The 17,910-nt window shown below is 35.6% G+C and overlaps 1 long non-coding RNA gene across 1 annotated transcript in view; it reads right to left on the bottom strand.

The window, feature by feature from the left end:
• LOC133277215 (uncharacterized) overlaps window positions 1-17,376 on the bottom strand; it is a 30,710-nt gene extending 13,334 nt beyond the window's left edge. The window contains exon 1 of the long non-coding RNA XR_009746123.1: window positions 17,108-17,376. This is a non-coding gene — a long non-coding RNA (uncharacterized LOC133277215). The remainder of the gene's footprint in view (window positions 1-17,107) is intronic.
• Window positions 17,377-17,910: the final 534 nt, after the last annotated feature.

Below are 17,910 nucleotides of genomic sequence, written 5' to 3'. Positions count from 1 at the left end.
GTAAAAGAAATTGCTCCTATGTTTCATTACCTGCCTAAAGAATGAAGGATCTAAACTCTGATCGCAGTACTTCCATATGGCTGTACAGTGAAAGATTGCACAGCCAAACAACAGCCTAGTAAGGAATACTTGGTTTGTTAAAAGATTTTTTTTTCAGATCATCAGTAGGTGGCTAAAGTAATTAAACTTAATACAGCATTTATTTTCTGAACAACTAAAGGCTTAGCTTGTTACACTGAACAGTATTTTCCTCTTGGAGTAAACACATGGAGGTTATCCAAAAGCAGATTCAGCTCAATGGCAGCTAATGTAACCTGGCTCTGTACTCCTTGTGGGACTGCAGTGTTGTGGCTGTGAAAATTCATACATCTTCTGTCAGATGATATAATTTCTTTTACCAGCCAATTCAGTACATTTGAAACATTTTACAAAACTGGCTACTACTTCAGACTTCCTCTGTGAAGTAACTTTGAATATCCACATTTGACCTTAATATAATTTCTTCAGTACATCTTAAAACTGGGATGGGTTTAAATTCTGCATAATCATCACTGCATTTTCTATACTAGCATATTTTAAAGCAGAACAGAACAGCATTGTGTTGGGTGAGATTAACAATTACATTTTTATAAGTATAAATACTTTATTAAATTAATTAATACATGTATAAAAACCTTAATATTACTCAACCTCCTTGTGCAGACTTCACAGAAATGCCAGATCAAACAAGGAGGTATCCCTGTCTTGATATCAAACTTCAAAAATAATCCATCTGATCCTGTTCACAGACAGAGAGGATGCATCTCTGTGTACCCTGCAAAATCAGTGCTCTCCATGTGTGAGACACAAACTTACAAAGGCAAGAATTCAGAGTTGAGCCTTAAGCCCAGTTGATAATTTGTTTCATTGTTGCAGCACATATGAGATATGCAGGACCCCCAGCACCTCTGAAGCTCCTGTTCTGTTCCTGCACAATAGGGGTGAGCTAAGGATTGCATTGTATCCATATCCCCTCAGTTCTGGTGCCTGGGTAAGCTTTAAGAAAGATATTTAATGTTATTTGAATGAGGTTTTATGATGATGTCGAAAAAAACAATATTTGTGAAAAGTAACAAAATCCTCTCTCGAACTAAGATGTGATAAAACTGCCACAATACATCATGCAACTTATTAGGAGATTACACCATTCCTCTGAGCTATGAATTTACGTAGTGTTGGAAACCATAAGAGATAAGAAAAGGCACCTGTGGCCAATTCTGAAAGACAGAGAAAATATACTTTTGCGTGACAGATACTTATATGATGAATCTAGTAAATTTCTACTTCAAAACCTGATTTTATGGAACAAAATTTATCAAAGCTAAAGTTTATATTATTATCTTAATAATTACTTTGTAGACTCATGAACCCCAGACTTTATGGGGTAGATATTGCATTAGCTGTATTTTAATGTACCACAATGACAACAATTACTTTTAGAAACACTGTTGTAACATGTCCATCACCATGGAGTATTTCAATAATATTAAACCCATACAGAACAGTATCATAAGTAGATGCAGTTATCAAAACAAGCTTCGTTCAAAAGGCTTAGAAATTCTTATTCTTTACCTCTGTTCTACTTAACAACACTTAAGCGTTTAGAACATGTGAACCTTCCTGTGCAATGTGTAAAAACAATATTTTCAATATTATCAATACAGAATTAAGCTGCAGATTTCATGGAAATCTGGAGTACATCTTGAGGCACTCAGAAGGGAAAAGGCTACGCAGGAACAAAATGGCATTTTATTATGCTGATGCAATTAATGTGTAATATTTGTTGTGTTGCTGGCTTATGTAGTTTTGTATTCTCTGTTTAGAAATATCTGATCTTTTTGCAGGTTAACTAGAGATAAGAGTGTTCACAGTTCTAGATCTCTAGGTCAAGATAATTTTAGGTCTTCCAAATCTGAAACATAGAGTATTTAAGTATTGTTGATTTGAGGACATCTTTAAGAATGAGAAAGAACACAAGCTCAGCATGACTAGTAGAAATCCTAAAGCCTAAGTTATTTTCATTTCAGATTTCTGAATTAAGAGGGCAAAAGTACTGTAATTCCCAGAAAAAAAAAGTTGCATGTAGTAACAGTTTAAGAAAAATAATGAAGAAGCATAAGGTGGAACAGCATGTTCTGCTGGGAGTAAAACAACCTTCACCTTCCTTAGGGCAGGCAGATATTGCTCTGTCAGGACTCCAGCTGTACTAAAGCTGGCTGAACATCTAAAGAAAGCAGTTATACTTCTCCTTTGAATAGCCCTGCTACCAGAACTCTGAAGGACAATTAGGACAGAGCTGAGTACCCTTATAAGTTGGGAAAGTGGTCAGGGAAAAATAAAGGAAGAGAATATAAACACTGTCTGATAAGTGTGCACGTCTTACCTTCAATTTTTTGAGAAATGTTGCTGGTTTGTTTCCTTTTGTCAGTCCAGCTGCACACTTACTAAACTTCTGCTAAAGTAGATTCTGAAGAAATATTACTTTGTGTCTCTGCCTCGAGACTTCTGTTATGCCAGGTAAGCTTAGCTTGCTTTGCCCTTATCATTGCCATGTGGAATTTAGAATAGCCTTTGGCTCTGCATATGAAGAGGCTGGAGCCCACTCCTGAAGTGATTTCAACCTACTTTCCCACCAGCTGAGAAAACTGGGAGGCAAAATTTTCTTCTGCTGAGGCTACTTTACTTTTTTCTAACCAGCTTTGGGATTATGTTTCACATATCTTTTAACAAATTAACAAACAGGTTCTATTCAGGTAAACTGGGTATTAAAATTTGGTTACCATATCACTGGTGGTAGGATGCACTGTATTAAACAGGGACTGACTCAGTCCCTGTTCGTGAACTTCTGGGCTAGGCCAAGAGGTACAAAGGTACCAAGGTGCCTAATTCCTGTCCAATTCAATGAGATTTTAGTATTTAATTCCTACAGTCTGTACCTCAGAAATATTTGTACAAAGGAAACAATTTGAAATTTGCTGTCCCAGGCAACTTCATGTCATTTTAGGTACAAAGATGACTTGGCAAGCACACAGAAAAAGACTCCTGACTGACATAAGCAAGGAGGTAAGCATTAAGTATGCAGCTCCTAAATCAGCCACATGTTGCACTGCTGAGCAGAACAACTGCAACAATATTTCTAAAAATTAGACTTTAAATACATACAGTAAATGGCCACAGGATTAAGCCATATATGATTTTTGTCTCAACCATGATAGTATCTTTTGTCTTTCACATCTGTTCTCATTATGGACTCATTTTCTTGTCTATATTTGTATCCATTTCTTAAATCTGAATACTTGACAAATATTTCCACTGGCTTACATCAATAATCAAAGTCTGAAAATAATACTATAAATATAGTTGATTCATTAGGAAAATAAAAAGTATATTTACACTATTTTGCTTCCAATGTAATTTTACATTACTTTGCAAATTATGCTAATATTTGGTTATATAATCTCAGCAACTTTTACAAAGTAGCAGTGAGGAGTATCAGTGAAAAACATATTATATCCACTTTTAAATTTAGATGCTATTTACATCTGATATACATTCTTTCCAGTCATGATGGGACTGATGTAAGACCATCACTTCAGTCAGATATCTCCCTCTCTCAGACATTTCTTTGCTTTCTGTTGCCGAAGTCTACTTCTAACTGTCCATAAAAGGTCTTCCTAGAAGACTAATATGTTGCATCGGGTCCTTAGCATGTCTCTCTTTATTCATGCTGAGATCATATCTACTGATTTTCTAGCTCTTCTCCAGGTTCTGTGCTGCAGTCCCTTCCCTTCTGAAGTTTGTTTTCATAGATGACCATTACTTTCTTATATTTAATTCCTCTTAAGTGCTGTAATTTCCCAAATGTTTTTAATTCCATAAGCTGTTTCCTGTGATCTTCTCCAGACTACTTCTCAGCATGGTTTTCAGTTTTCTCTGGGGCTATATTTTTTTTATCCACCTCTTCCTTTTCTCTCTCTTCCCTCGGCATACAACAGCACTGGCCTCCTTCAGCCATAGCTCATTTGTCTGTTTAGCATCTGTTTGTCATTCATACCCCTTGATGTTATAACACTCATCTTTTTCATATTCTCATCTATAGCCCACTGTGAATAATTGCACAGTGCCTTAGAGTCACCATAGAGCATTTAGCTCTGTTTATTCTAATAGGATATTTGCCTCCTTATCTTCAATAGTCTTATTCTTCCTTAGGAAGTTTTAATATTGTCATCACTCTTTCAAATTTACTGTTTCCTGCAGCTGATCTTTAATTAGAAAGCTGCAATGAGATGGTGAATTTGCAGAAGCCACACTTGTCCAGCCCGCAGATATAAGAAGCCACTCCTAAACAGAGTTTGTGAGATGCCAAAATGTAGGCCTTTCACTACTTTTATGACAGATAAGGAAGCCCACTGAAACTGTCCTGATTTGTCCAAATACTCAAGACATGTGAATACCACAAACAAGCTGGCATAACTTCACAAAAGAAAAAAAAAACAAAAAAACCACCAAAACCAACACCCCAAAACAACAAAAAACCATGCACTGATACTGTGGAATTAACTTTGGGTACAACAATTGCTAAAATCGGCATGTTGTGGGCATGCTTTTTTATCTATCTATCGCCTCTGTTTCTTTATGCATCTCTGATTAGGTGCAAGCTAAGCAAAGTAAAATTTTTGCACAGTTGCCTCCATCCTGAGGCTATTCTGAGTTTTGTCCATTGCTCTGAAATTATTGCAATCAGTGTTTATTTCTGACAAAACTTGAAGGCCAGAATCATACATCAAGGCCCAGCTGGGACATGTAAAATACACCCATTTTTTATATAAAATAAGAATGCTTGCAAGATATGCATCTGAGAGATATGGTGGATACAAAACAGATGAGGAAAGCCCAAGGTAAGAGTGAGATGATAATGGCCAGTGTAATAAGAAGTGCTACTGCACCTCAACTGCTTGGCTATGATTAAATTAATTTAGTAACTGCTACCATGCTAAGAAAAGGAAATAATGGCAGGATGGTAGTTTATTATCTTCTCCCTTCTGTAATTTACTCAGCACAAAAGTATTTATTAGAAACATATTTATCATGTACTCACTTTTGGATGTGCCATATGTTCCTCTACTTATGATGTAATAATTTCTGGATTTTTTTTTTTTTTTTGAAGTGCTGTATAAAAAGACTAAAGCTGAAACTGGAAAAAGTCACTAGATATCAGCGCTGAATGTGAGATCAATTTCATAGGAAGAAATTCATGCCTTTAATGAGAAGTTTGCTCTAATGAAATGAAGGAGATCAAAGCTGATAGAAAGCAAAGCTATGTAATGAAACAGTGATTTAAGAAGCCTGGGACATTCATTTTATTTTCATTGTAAGATAGCTTACTTGCCTTACTGTTTGGTATTGTTTATTCTGGTGTCTGTACATGGTTTTGATTATATTAATTAGATTATTGGTCAAATTCTAAACTGTTGTAAATCAAAATTGCTCTTATGACTCCAGTGAATGACAGTGACTTATACCAGCTGATGATTTTCCCTTCAGTGTCTTACAAATACAGGATAAAGATTTTGCAAAACTTCTAAAAAAGCTTTTTTCTTTGTGAAAATGTTACAATTTATTGCAGTTTTGCAAATGGATAGAATTTCTTGTTTTAAATACTTTAATTAGTTTTATAAAATGAATTGAAATTTAATTAAAGATGAAAAAAAGCACAGTGGAAATTTTTAAAAGGATAAAACCAGCAAGAAACACTCCCAGATTTGAGTGCCATTTTAACAGTAATCTGAACCAACATCTGAAACGTGTTATATAATTTTAAACATATACTAAAAATTATTTTCTTCCAGCTTAGAGCAAGTGCAGACTCAATAGCTGTTCCAAAGCTTTTAGTTATTTTCCCCCTCAATCTCGAGACATAAACAAACAAGAATGTTAATTAAAAATGTTACTTCAGGCAAGACTCTTGTCAAAGTAGTTAAACAGAGTTAAAGTCAATGATCAGAATGTAGGGTAACCTCTAGAGAAAGCATTCATCATGTAAACATGTTGCATTTATTCAGAGAGTGATTCCCCAACAGTTTAACAAATGGCTTAATATATTATTGAAAAATATCACTTTTGCTCTTAATAAGAAAATCAAATATGTGCTCCCTTCTTTTAGTGCATATAATGAACAGGATTCCAAAATGTATTTTTGATACTAAGTATCAGGGCAGGTTTTATTGGTGACTGTTATACCCTTAATTCCTTAAATTTTCCTTGTTTCTCAGAGGCTGTTGTCCATGGCACAGTACACACTTTCCCCACTATAACTACAGTTTTACAAGGGTTTATGAAATTCTCAGTGCAAAAGGGAAAAGGTAAAGTTGATTTCTAAAAGGACGTCAGACTAACTTGTATGCAGGTACAGTTAACATGTTGACAGCTTGGTTGTTCTTTCAAACAAGCAATGTAAATTCAACAGGGTTTGCTTGATCAGGTCTAAAGTGTAGAAACTAAAAGCATTTCTTAGCCTCTGAAGCTGACTACACATGTGTTTGATGTTCCCACTAGAAGGTGACCTAAGCATTTGAGCAGGGATTGCTGTGGTGCTATTACAGCCTGGATGGTCAACAGGTACAAGGTACGTCAGGGTGGCACCTGTTACTAAGTTCAGATATAGTCAACAAGATGTGTTAGACTTTGACCTGGAAAGCATTTATGCATGTCAACAGTCCAAAATGACAGGAACTGGCACCTCTGGAACACAAAAAGTCTTCACTGAATATGGAACACTCTATTCTGCCAACCTACTGAGACCCATGACACTGTTTATTGAGATCTTCATGAAATTCAGTAAAATCCCTAGAGAAGTTAATGGCTTTATGGCTACTATATTCCAGTGGCCCTGAAGGGTCTTCAGAGATGCAGAAAAGCTAAGAGGTTTGCAAGGGTACGTGACAGAAACAAGCTCTTCCAGAATCCAAATGGACCCAACAGGATTCATGGGAACACAGGGCCTGAGACACAGCACCATGAGGTTCTTGCTCCACACAGAGGCCATATTGGAAGCAACATATAATCCTGTTTACAAGTGTAAAGCTTCATCTGAAAACTTTTGTCTGTTTTGCTCATATGAAGAAGCAGATCCTGAGTTTGAATAAGCACTAACAGTTTGAAAAAAATTATTGGTAGTTTGTATTTGTTACTATCACATTTTAGGTGTCCTGGCAAACTGTCTGCTATGTCTGAACACAGAGGGGAAAGCTCCTGCAAGAAAGAGTGTGACCAGGTTCTTGATGCTCTAGGTTTGGCTTGGATGATTTTCTTCTGATATACAGTGTTAAAGTTTTGGTGGTTCTGCAGAATTGTCATTAGTTTATCAATCATTATTTTGTCACCTAGTTGAGTATTATGTTACATATTCTCTCACTTTCTATTTTTGCATTATATTTTTAACTTGTAGAAAAAATGTAAATGCCAGCCTGACAAAGTACAATGATGACAAAGTACAAAAGGAGCAACAGTAATGTTTACCATTCAAACAGATTCTCATATATTCTGTAATGTACGTTAATGTAGTCAAGGCAGTCTACTTAATGTTCTAGACAACACTCATTCGGTAAATTGAAACTTTTTTCATGGATTTTCATCTGACAATTTGAGTAATTTTTATTTAGAAAATTATCAGGTTGTGTATCATACTTCATTTCAATGTGTTTGAAATCAAATTAAAAGAATTTCACTTTATTTCACGTTCCAATTTTTGCCTATACATTAATATAAAAATACATTGCTACAGAAAGCTACAAATTATTAGCACCATAAAGCTAACTTCATAATAAAATAAATATGCCCGTATGCTCAGATAACTAAGTGAAATTTAATTATGTTTGTGTATGAATATTTAGGTAGCTATCTTCAAAAAAGAACCTACATGCTACAGTTAGTACCATAATGAGCATTTGTATAGTGTAGCTCAATATGCAACTTCAAATGAACTTGTGTTCTGTAATTTATGCCTTTCTTTTTAAGACAATATGTCCTCATGTTTTTCCAAGAATAGATGTATAACTTAGGGTTTTGGGCACTGATCCAGTTTACACATTTCCTGATCTGGCCTTACATTACTGGAAAACTTATTCCAGGATGAAAGCTCAGTTTGTGTAAGAAATAAAATCAATTCAATTGAACATAGATGACTGTCGCACAAACACATGTATACTGTGTTACACACAAATGTTGACATTTATCACTATCATTTAGAAGCAACCAAATAAACTCCTTCTAGTGAACCTGGTTTCTAGTGGGTGTATTTATGTAACGTTTGCACTGAACTTAGAGCAGGCTGTGCTCTGTATAATGTTTCAAATAGCAGTGCTAAAATGGTGAATTTCTTTCCCACTGAACTAAAATTTTACGTTTCTGGCAATGGTTATGGAAGATAATGTACTTGTTAGCCAAAAAACCCATTCAGAAAATAACCTCACTCCTACTTTGATGTACAAATGTAACAGCAGAGTTCTTTATGAAGGGATATGGCCCATCTTAATTTTATGTGTTATATTCCTTTTTTTTTTTTCTTATGTCAAAGACGCTTATCTTAGTGAAAGGCTTCTCCACGGATTATATTTTCCTTCTTTTCTTTCTAGGCTATGCTCAAGATGAATGAACTTTATCTTTTCAGGAAGTTAAATTTTTATTTAAAACGTGAAATCTTGTTGAGTCCCAAGGTTAAGTGCATGGTTTCAATGCTGATATACTTTACATACGGCTCTCCTATTTCTAGCTATATTTAACATTCTTTTATCTTGAAACATTTTGCTTAATTTCTCAGAAATGCCATTTGTTTAAAAAGAAAAAAACCTTTTTGAGAATCAAGTCGCCAGCCAGACCTTTTCCCTCTATTTATATGCAGGACACAATCCTGGCAACAATTTAACTCCAGCAAGTTGGAGAAATTCCACCTGGACTAAGTGCCCCACAACCAAACTGGCAGTGTGATCCAGAAGATGGCTCACTATCAGATGGCAACTGAAAGTATATTTCATTTCTTTCTTCATCAAGGGAAATGAAATCAGTTATGAAAAAAATTTATCTCAGGGAGGTGGGCCTACATCAATTCCTACTGAATCTGGCAACAGTATACTTCATTCTAGACTACATACATTTCATTAATATTTTGTTTAAAAAAACACCACTCACAGACATTTGCCTATTAAAAGTTTCTGATGAAGGGTCAGGACCTATGAGATACAAAATCTAAATCAACAGAAAATATTTCAGTGTTTCATAGTTATTCAGAAGATGCTAAAAATACATTTTGGGGGACCATACTATTTCCAATATCATCAGGAAAGAGCCTGGAGAACCATGAAGCATTTTGAGAGTTACAGTAATGAAAACATGTACAAACTTGACTTTAAGTTTGACTAGAAGCATTTTCATTAACGAAATATTCTGTTAAGAAATCTAGATTGGATCCACAGTGCTCACACCCAAGAAAAAGCAATACCTCCTGTTTTATATATATGCATAGTAATGATATTATATATCAAGATAAGGGTACTTCATCTCTTAAAATTACACAAATGAAACAACTCTTGAAGATACTTACAGTACCTTTACTCTTTAAAAATATACTCTTTAAAAAGCAGAATTGAACGCCATATACTTTTTATGCCCAGGGCGTCACATCCAACCAGTTCTGCTCTTACACTTACACAAGAAGAAAAGGGAAAAGTTTAAGGTTTTGATGAAAAAGTAGGCATCTAATCTGGGCTAACCGGATGCATGTAGCAGCATTCTTCCGCTTGCAGATCCCAGGTGAATAGTCTAGCCACCTCCTAGATAACTTCTGTATCAATTTGGTCAACTTCTCTTACTAAGGTTTTAATTTGCAATTTCTAAGATTATGTAAAGATAGTGCAGAATTATTGTACAAATGTTTACTGGAATAGAGATTCAAAATGGGCTTTCACATAGAAGAGAATAATCCTAACATTCTGTATTTTACAGCAGAGGCAGCTCTCTCACTTAGACCAATCACTGTAATCTGGATGCAATTGCGTATTTTTTATTTTATTTATTTTTTATAAAAAATTATTTTTAAGGAAACTAGAAGGACTTTATGAATGTTTCTGGGTTTTAATTAGATGATTTTTCATCTAATGAGATGAAAGACATTTTTCTCAAATGATTCTTAATATTGTTCTAAAAAACAGATTTGTCATGAGAAAAGGTAGCTAAAGCAAATTATCTGTTAAAGTGTGCTGCACAGTCCCTTACTTCCTGGAATGTTGCACTGAATTTAAGAGAAATACCCTAGTGTAGAACTACAACTGAGCATGAATAACTGTGTGACTGCCTGCCATTTATCTGTCATGCTCAGCTAAAATCAGTGATCTTTGGGACAATGTATTGCACTACACCCTTACAGAATATCCAAACAGTGAAAAAAAGCAGAAAACCTTAAGAGAGCTACAGATTAACAATTTAGATTGATTTGCTGGTATGATTAGGTCTATTACATTCAAGTACCTTAAAACTGAATAATAATAATATTTTTTTTTAAATTACAAATAAAAGACTAACTAGGACTATAATGACATAAAATAATGATGATAGACTACTGTGATGACAGTTCAAAAGGGATCTAATTTATCTCTGAGGTTTAATTATGTGTGGTAATACTTTTAATAATGGTAAACCCATACATTGGAGATTCCTGATTATTATTATACATTGGAATTTACATTAAGAAGAACTGGCTACTCATAGACATTATTATTTAGAAACACTATCTTTTTTTATATAGAGTATACACTACCAGAATTATTTAAAGGAGTGCTAATACTGAGAAATAAGAATTGATTAAATGACAAAAACAATCGCCAAGAAAAATAAGCATTGAAATCTGACTAAAACATTAAATAAAAGAATGAATTGGTACCAGTAATCTGGAGCATCACTTTCTAAGAAACGCATATGGTAGCAAAATCTATTTTAATTTCCTATGGGGATTTTGCCTGGATTATGGTAAGTCACATGACAAGCCACTACTAAGTCCCCTGTTGGGAGCAAAGGACAGAAAGGGCTTTCACTGGGCTTGTTGCCACCTTTCTCAGCAACAAGAAGTCACTAGCCCCTAAACAAGAGTTGCCCTCATCAAGCCAGCCACTCCTTAGGGAGGCTCTGGCTGGCAGCAGTTTCACATATCTCCAGCTTTCCAGTGCCTAGTCTTGGTGACTGCCAGCCTTTGGCATAAACTAAACTGGTCTCCCCACTCATGCCCTCTTTTTACATCTCTTTGTCATTTTTCTGGATCACCTTCCTTTTAAAAGCTACTACATCGCAAAGAGAAGCCATTTAAGACTCCAAGTCATGAAATATTATTCTGATTATGGAGTAATCATATTTTATGTGTCAGAATGGTAAAAGATATTATTGCCTCTGTCAAGAGCAATAAGTGCAAACCTTTTGCATCACGAGTAGGTACAGAGTAGTCAATGGTTAACTGACTTAACAAAAACTACCACTGGGGCCCAGGCAAGAGTCATAATAAAGTATCTGGATGGCCTCTAATTCCTTAAGAGCTACAAGTCTTAGAGCTCCTATGAGAATCAAGGTGTATATATCTTGTAAGCACTCAACTAGTACTATTTTGAATGTCCCACAGATGTCAGCAAAGATTGACCATAAAATCAAAAGATCTTGTCAGTCTGGTGAACAGAGGACAAGAAACAATACTAATTACCCAGAAACTCTGTTTGAGTGATAAATGCAGGAGGAATTGTAGAAAAGATCATTTGTAGTATGAATTTTCCGAACTATTTTTATTTATCTTTGCAGACAAGGGAAGAGTTAAAAATTCAGTGTCACTGCTGTCATGATACTAACGTGTGGACGTAGCCTTCCTCCACCTTCTGAACTCCTAATACAATCACACCATTTCTCAAAATGGCATTTTATCAGTTTCCAAAGAAATCACACAAATGTTGAACTAATGCCTAAGGGTGGGTTCATTGGGGCATTATTCAACATTTTGTATGCTTGCTTTGGAACCTGTTCTTCTACTTCCAAGTGCAAACCTAAATCTTTCCTGGCTGGAACAGAAAATCTTGTCTCTGGCCTGGTATTCTATAAGAGGAGTCCTCCATTAATTTTTGTTTTTCAACTACTCTTGGCACAACCATATTTGCTTTTCTTACAGACCTGTACTGGTTTAAGAAGATCTTTTAAGATTTATAGGAGTTCTGCAACAAATTTAACAAAACCACCATGACAGAAGATAAATGAAACAAAGGAAAATTATCATATGGCTTTGAGTTACATCAGAAATAACATACCAAGACCATTTAAAAAAATTGTAGGCTTATAATTTACCTATTTTTATAGTGATCTAGATTTTTTCTGAATTTTAATCACCCCTACCCAATGAGAACACAGTTGAACTACCTATACTTTCCCTCAGAATTATGTCTGACATGCTTATAAATAGTAGATTCACACCTTCTCAAAGGTGCCTCGAAAATGCAGTGCACATTTCTATCAGAAAAAAATTAAAGTAGCTAGCTTAATGCACACTGTTTTATATTTGTAATCCTATCTGGATCATCATTGCTTTGGCTTCAGATGGGAAAATGTATTACATGCAGCATTTTTGTAACTACAAGAAAAGAATAACAGAAAAGCTGTAGGTTGTATTTCCCTGATGTAATTAATAACATACAGAACAATATAAGCAATGTTAACTCCTTTATATAACCTTGCTCTCATGATTGCTTTTTATGTCTTTATTTAAAAACATCAAGATCAATTTCAATATCAATAATAAAACGTAAAAATTAAAGTTAAGAATAAAACCAGACATGCCAGGAGCTAAACCTTTAATGGAAAGAAGGATGAGAAACCAAAATAAAGGCCTGCATATTTGCACAACCACTGTCACCTCTTCCTGGTTAAGGTATTCTTCAAAAGGGAATAGCACACAACTACAGAGTGAGAATTCTCTGAAAATTAATGTTCTATGTCTTATGCAGAAATGTCAATGTAACATATCCCAAATATGTGCATTTCATTGTTTCTGTAATATTATGTTCTGACTCTGAAAAAAACATTATGCTCAAGTGTTTAAGAGACCTTGAATATCTGCAGTTTTTAAGGGTTATTTTTTGAAATCAACCCCAATTTTTTTGTCAGTTTCTTTTTTTTTCTTTTTTCGTTTCTTTAAATGGTGTCCAACCCCCAAGGCAACCTTAATAAAGTCAATGAAATTATACAGGTGGAAAGGACAAAAATGCAGTATCTGGATTTCAAATAGTGGCGAAACTGGTCATGCCATTAAACCCAACACAAGAACCTTTTAATTTAAATGTAATCTCCAAAAGACCAAATTACCAGCAACATATTCTCATTAATTCCTGTAAGGGATACTCAAGCTTTGGACTCTCTATTGTTCTACTTATCCAGAAATGGCTGAGACTTAGTATTAATAAGACATCACTCATTTAAGTGGGCATTCATGACTGGGCGGGGAAAAGATAGGCTCATCCTTTTGAAGTGGTAGCGGGCAAGTAAGGCTGCTGTAATAGGCTGTGATTATTGTCAGTATGAATGCTCCCTCATCTTTCTAAAAATTAAAAGGAGCACTCATTTTCCTGCTTGAGTATTTCTCACACTGGCAAAAAATGAACACTTTGAAATGTAAATGATTTAATCTTTGCAAACCCCTGCTTCAGAAGGAGGTACAGCTTCATTTACAAAATGAAGACATTTTAGGAAATGATTATCATTGTAAAATTGAGGTCAGCAGGGAGCCTGAGTTCAAACTCTTAGAATATCAGCAGTGTAACAAGTTTGATCTTCCTTACTGCATTGCTTGCATTTGCTTCTCTGGGTTCCAGCAGAGAGCCATTGTCAGTCTGAACTTGTTCCCACTCGTTTCCCTTGGTTAAATAAAACAGTTATGCTTATTATTTAGAGTTAGTCAGTCCAATAAAATTTGGGACAAAACTAAAATTAAAAAAGGAAGTTTAAACTTATTTTGATTAATTTATACACAATGTAGTTATTCAACTTAGAACATTAAATGGTTGAGAACACTGAAGGCAATTTCTTTATAGTATAGGCGATACCATTGGGTAGTGTTACTATACTGTCCTACCCATGTTTGGGAAGGAGACCACCCATAATGGTGAGAGAATATTTCATTTAAAAATTAAACATTAAGTCCTTAATCTCTCTTCTGCGACTTCTTAACAGAATTACAATTATTGTTGGTGGCAGTCTAGGGGTCTACGGTGTCAGTCAGGCTTATTATGAACTTGTGCACATAATAAATTTGTATTGTAAAACCCAGATGATAACAACTATCATATGACAACAGCCATTGGCATGAACTACAGAGTCTGACTGATATGGACAGCTTCCCTGCACTGCTAGACACTCCTAATGAAAATGATGGAAATCTTTCAGAAATGAGAATCAATCTGTGTGAAACAAATCTCAGAAGTGAGGAGTTTAATGTGTTATTGGTGATCTTGAGATGTAAGTTCATTATCTTTTAATCAATGTTATATGCTATTTTTCAGTGGAGTTACTTATCTCTCTGCAATTCCTGAAAAGTCATTTCTGTATCCCAGCCTGATACCCTGGAAAGTATACCTTAAAATGAGAGCAAAAATCTCAGTTTTCTTACAAGTATCTTTGCTATGCCACTGGAGTTACACCCTTCAGTGTAAACCCACCCTTCAGTTACACACTTCAGCATGGATTAAACTCTACAGTTACTCTGAGCAAGAAATGCACCCATGTATCTACAACATATGAGAAAAAAATATCAAATCAGGCAGTATTCAGTATCTGTCCAATATCTCACCAAAGGATAGGTAAGAATGAAGGGCTGCTTGTAGTCAGGTAACGCAATATAGTTTGAAGCAGGTCTAAAACCTTGGTAGCCAAACTTGCAGGATGCTTGTCCAAAGCAAACTTAAGGATGTTTATCTTTACTAATGATGAAAAGCAAAAAATTAATAATGGTTTTTCATGTTCCGCAAAAAGAGGAGAAAACCCCCATGTTTCTATAAACAACCCCCCACAATTTTTCAAAATTTCCCAAATGCAGAAAAATATGTTAAAATGTTTCAAAAAAAAAAAAGATAAAAAGAGAAAGTCTAAAAAACATCCAACATACAGCAAGTCTCATTGCTTACTGTTTTTTCTGGGTTTAAGCAGGTGTTTTGTTTGTGTTCACTGAAGTGTGAGGCAACTGTTCTCTGAGTAATGAACGACTCCATTATGAGCACCACTCACTCCCCTTCCAAGGCAAGTCTGCAAACTGTGTGATTGCTGCAGCAGAGGAAAGATACATACCCTTCCCTTTGGGCAAGACTTCTCTTTCTCGGTGGAAATAAATACCCAGAAAGTCCTGTAGATGTAAGACAAGTGAGTGTGACCAGAAACAAATGTGAGAAAAAGTCACACAGGTATTGTATTAATACTTGAGGTATTAATGCACATGGTCAAGTGTATCTCGTTGACTCACCTGGTGACTTTATGAGAGTTCTGGAGGACAGGGACCTGAAAGATAGCTGTTTAGTATTGGTATTGTCCTCTTAATGACAGTATTACTCCTTTAGCTATTTAAAGGTGTCTATGAAGTTTTAGATTTGCTGTTTATAACAGAAGCCAGGTTGTGAGAGGGTCTAGAGCTGGATGAACGCAGAAGTAAGAATATGTCTGTTTTGATGAACCAATACTGTAACAGATAACAAAAAGCTATTCCAGGTTGTAAACTCCCTGGGGCGCAGAGTACTCATTCATCTGTAGAAAAACATCAACACACTGCATATTGGGTAGTAAGTAAGGTATCCCTCAGCCTTTCCCTGTCCCATAGCCTGCAGGACTGGGGCCAGAGCACAGTAGGAAGAAAAATTCAGTGCAGTGAAACTTTATTGACCTAGAAGGGAATTCCAGGAAGCTCACAAAGATTCTGAGATCTGAACTTTTAAGCAGGCCGTCACTTTAACCATTAAAGAATTTATTATTATCAACAACTCTGCTCTATTGCCAACTATGCTTAATATTTATTTATATATGAGGTAGCTCTCAGTTATTTTTCTCAGTTGAGAAAGTAAGTCTAACACATCTTAATTAAGTTTCTCAGAATGTTGAAGGGTGAAGTTGAATGAAGTGAAGAGAGAACAAAGGTATGGGCACTAACACTGCATGTGCTATTAAATTCAGGACCACAGGTTACAATAGTACTGTGTGGATTATGTTTCTTTAGCTCCACATTCTGGGCAACTAATGCAGTATTTTACATAACATTTTTTGGGAAGTTGAAATCAACTCTGTAAATCAACTTCTGAAAGTCGTGAAGTAGGCAGTTTAGCTACTCGCCTAGAGCTCTTCAGGAATAATCTGCTTTGAACTACTTAACAAATACCGTGTTTTGTCATTAACTCATTGTCTCTGAAGTTCCCACAAACTGTTTCCAAGTAATTTTCGTAATATTCTCTTCAGTGACAGATATTTTACACATTAAATCTATTTTTCATGTTAGTCTAATGAACAAGAAGGCTGATGTAATCCACTAAAGGAACATATATTCTAGTTTTCATTCATGCTTCAGAGTATTGTCACAGTGCAGCACAAAGGAATAATCTGATTGTTTCTCATAAAGCAAGAACAAATCATGATTGAAGGATTTCTTCTATTTAAAGCTATGCTCTGCAAAGCCTATTGAACTTGTTCGAGGAGTCATCTTTAATGCGTACACTAACTACATAAAGCTGCTGCACAGTTGCCATTCAAGAGCTTATTTAGTACCAAAAGGCCAATATTGCTGACTTGCAGATTACAAATATCATATTAATTTATTTATATTTAAATCAGGCTAAAAGATTAAGAGTACCTTCAGTAGATCCATTTACAATTAAAATGAGTGCAAGTTTGAATTACTTTTTTATGATCTAGTACAGCTGGGATTTGAAAGAGTTGCCGCCAGAATGATGCAAAGCATTTGCCTTTGACAAAATAATGCAAAATTTGTGTAAGTGGGTGAAAGCGCATCAGATTATATTACCTTGTAGGTCAGCTGGAAAATACAGTATGTATTCTGATTGTGAGAACACAGAGTGAAAGGAAAAAAAAAAAACCCAGGTGCTGGGTGATTCAGTCTGCAGAGAGAGGGTAGGGGACGATGGCAGTGCAGAGGCCAGATTCCCCCTGTTATCTTTCTGTGGTCAGAGTCTAAAACTAGCAGGGGCGGTTCTCATAGGTTTGACCCCTGGGCAAAGATAACTCTTTCATACCCCCTGTTCCACTTTTCCACTTTGTATCCAAGTCCTCTGCTATAAAATGTAAAACCAGCACATAGAACATACTGCTTTGGAGGTCTGCCACTTGCATTCAGGCAACCATTTGTACTTTTGCAGGCGTAATCAATCTCCTGTTGCTATCAGCAGGGGAGTGGGGCTTTGCTGCTTTATGGCTTAAAAGTAGTTTTGTGCAAATTCTATTTCCCTCCCCCTTCCTTTTAGCTTCACCACTCACAGGATTTCCAGGGACATGGGCTAGAGCTGAGAAAAGAAGCTTGTTTGATTTAAGCACAGAGGGGTTTTTTGTGTGTGTGTTTATATTTTCTCTGCATCTATTAAGGGGCGAGGGGGAGAGACTTCATTTATATGTTAATATTAGCTGGCACCCTGACTAAACTGACAGAACTATTTCATGGGAAGCTGACAAATTTTGTCAGCTAGGCTATCTTTCCACATCTCAATAGTGGCAATAATCTTGATTAGCAAAACAATTGGGGGCCAAAGAAGTCCTGCTGCTCCAAAGACCCTCTTCTCAGGTTACAGTTTGCTAATGTGATGAATCCAGAGA

The sequence above is a fragment of the Pezoporus flaviventris genome, unplaced genomic scaffold, assembly GCF_033815535.1.
Source record: "Pezoporus flaviventris isolate CSIRO_AGI_PZ_B2104156 unplaced genomic scaffold, CSIRO_AGI_Pfla_v1 ptg000054l, whole genome shotgun sequence".
Classification (NCBI taxonomy): Eukaryota; Metazoa; Chordata; class Aves; order Psittaciformes; family Psittacidae; genus Pezoporus; species Pezoporus flaviventris.
Note: the sequence above shows the minus strand (reverse complement) of the source record. Positions and strands in the feature narration are given on the sequence as shown.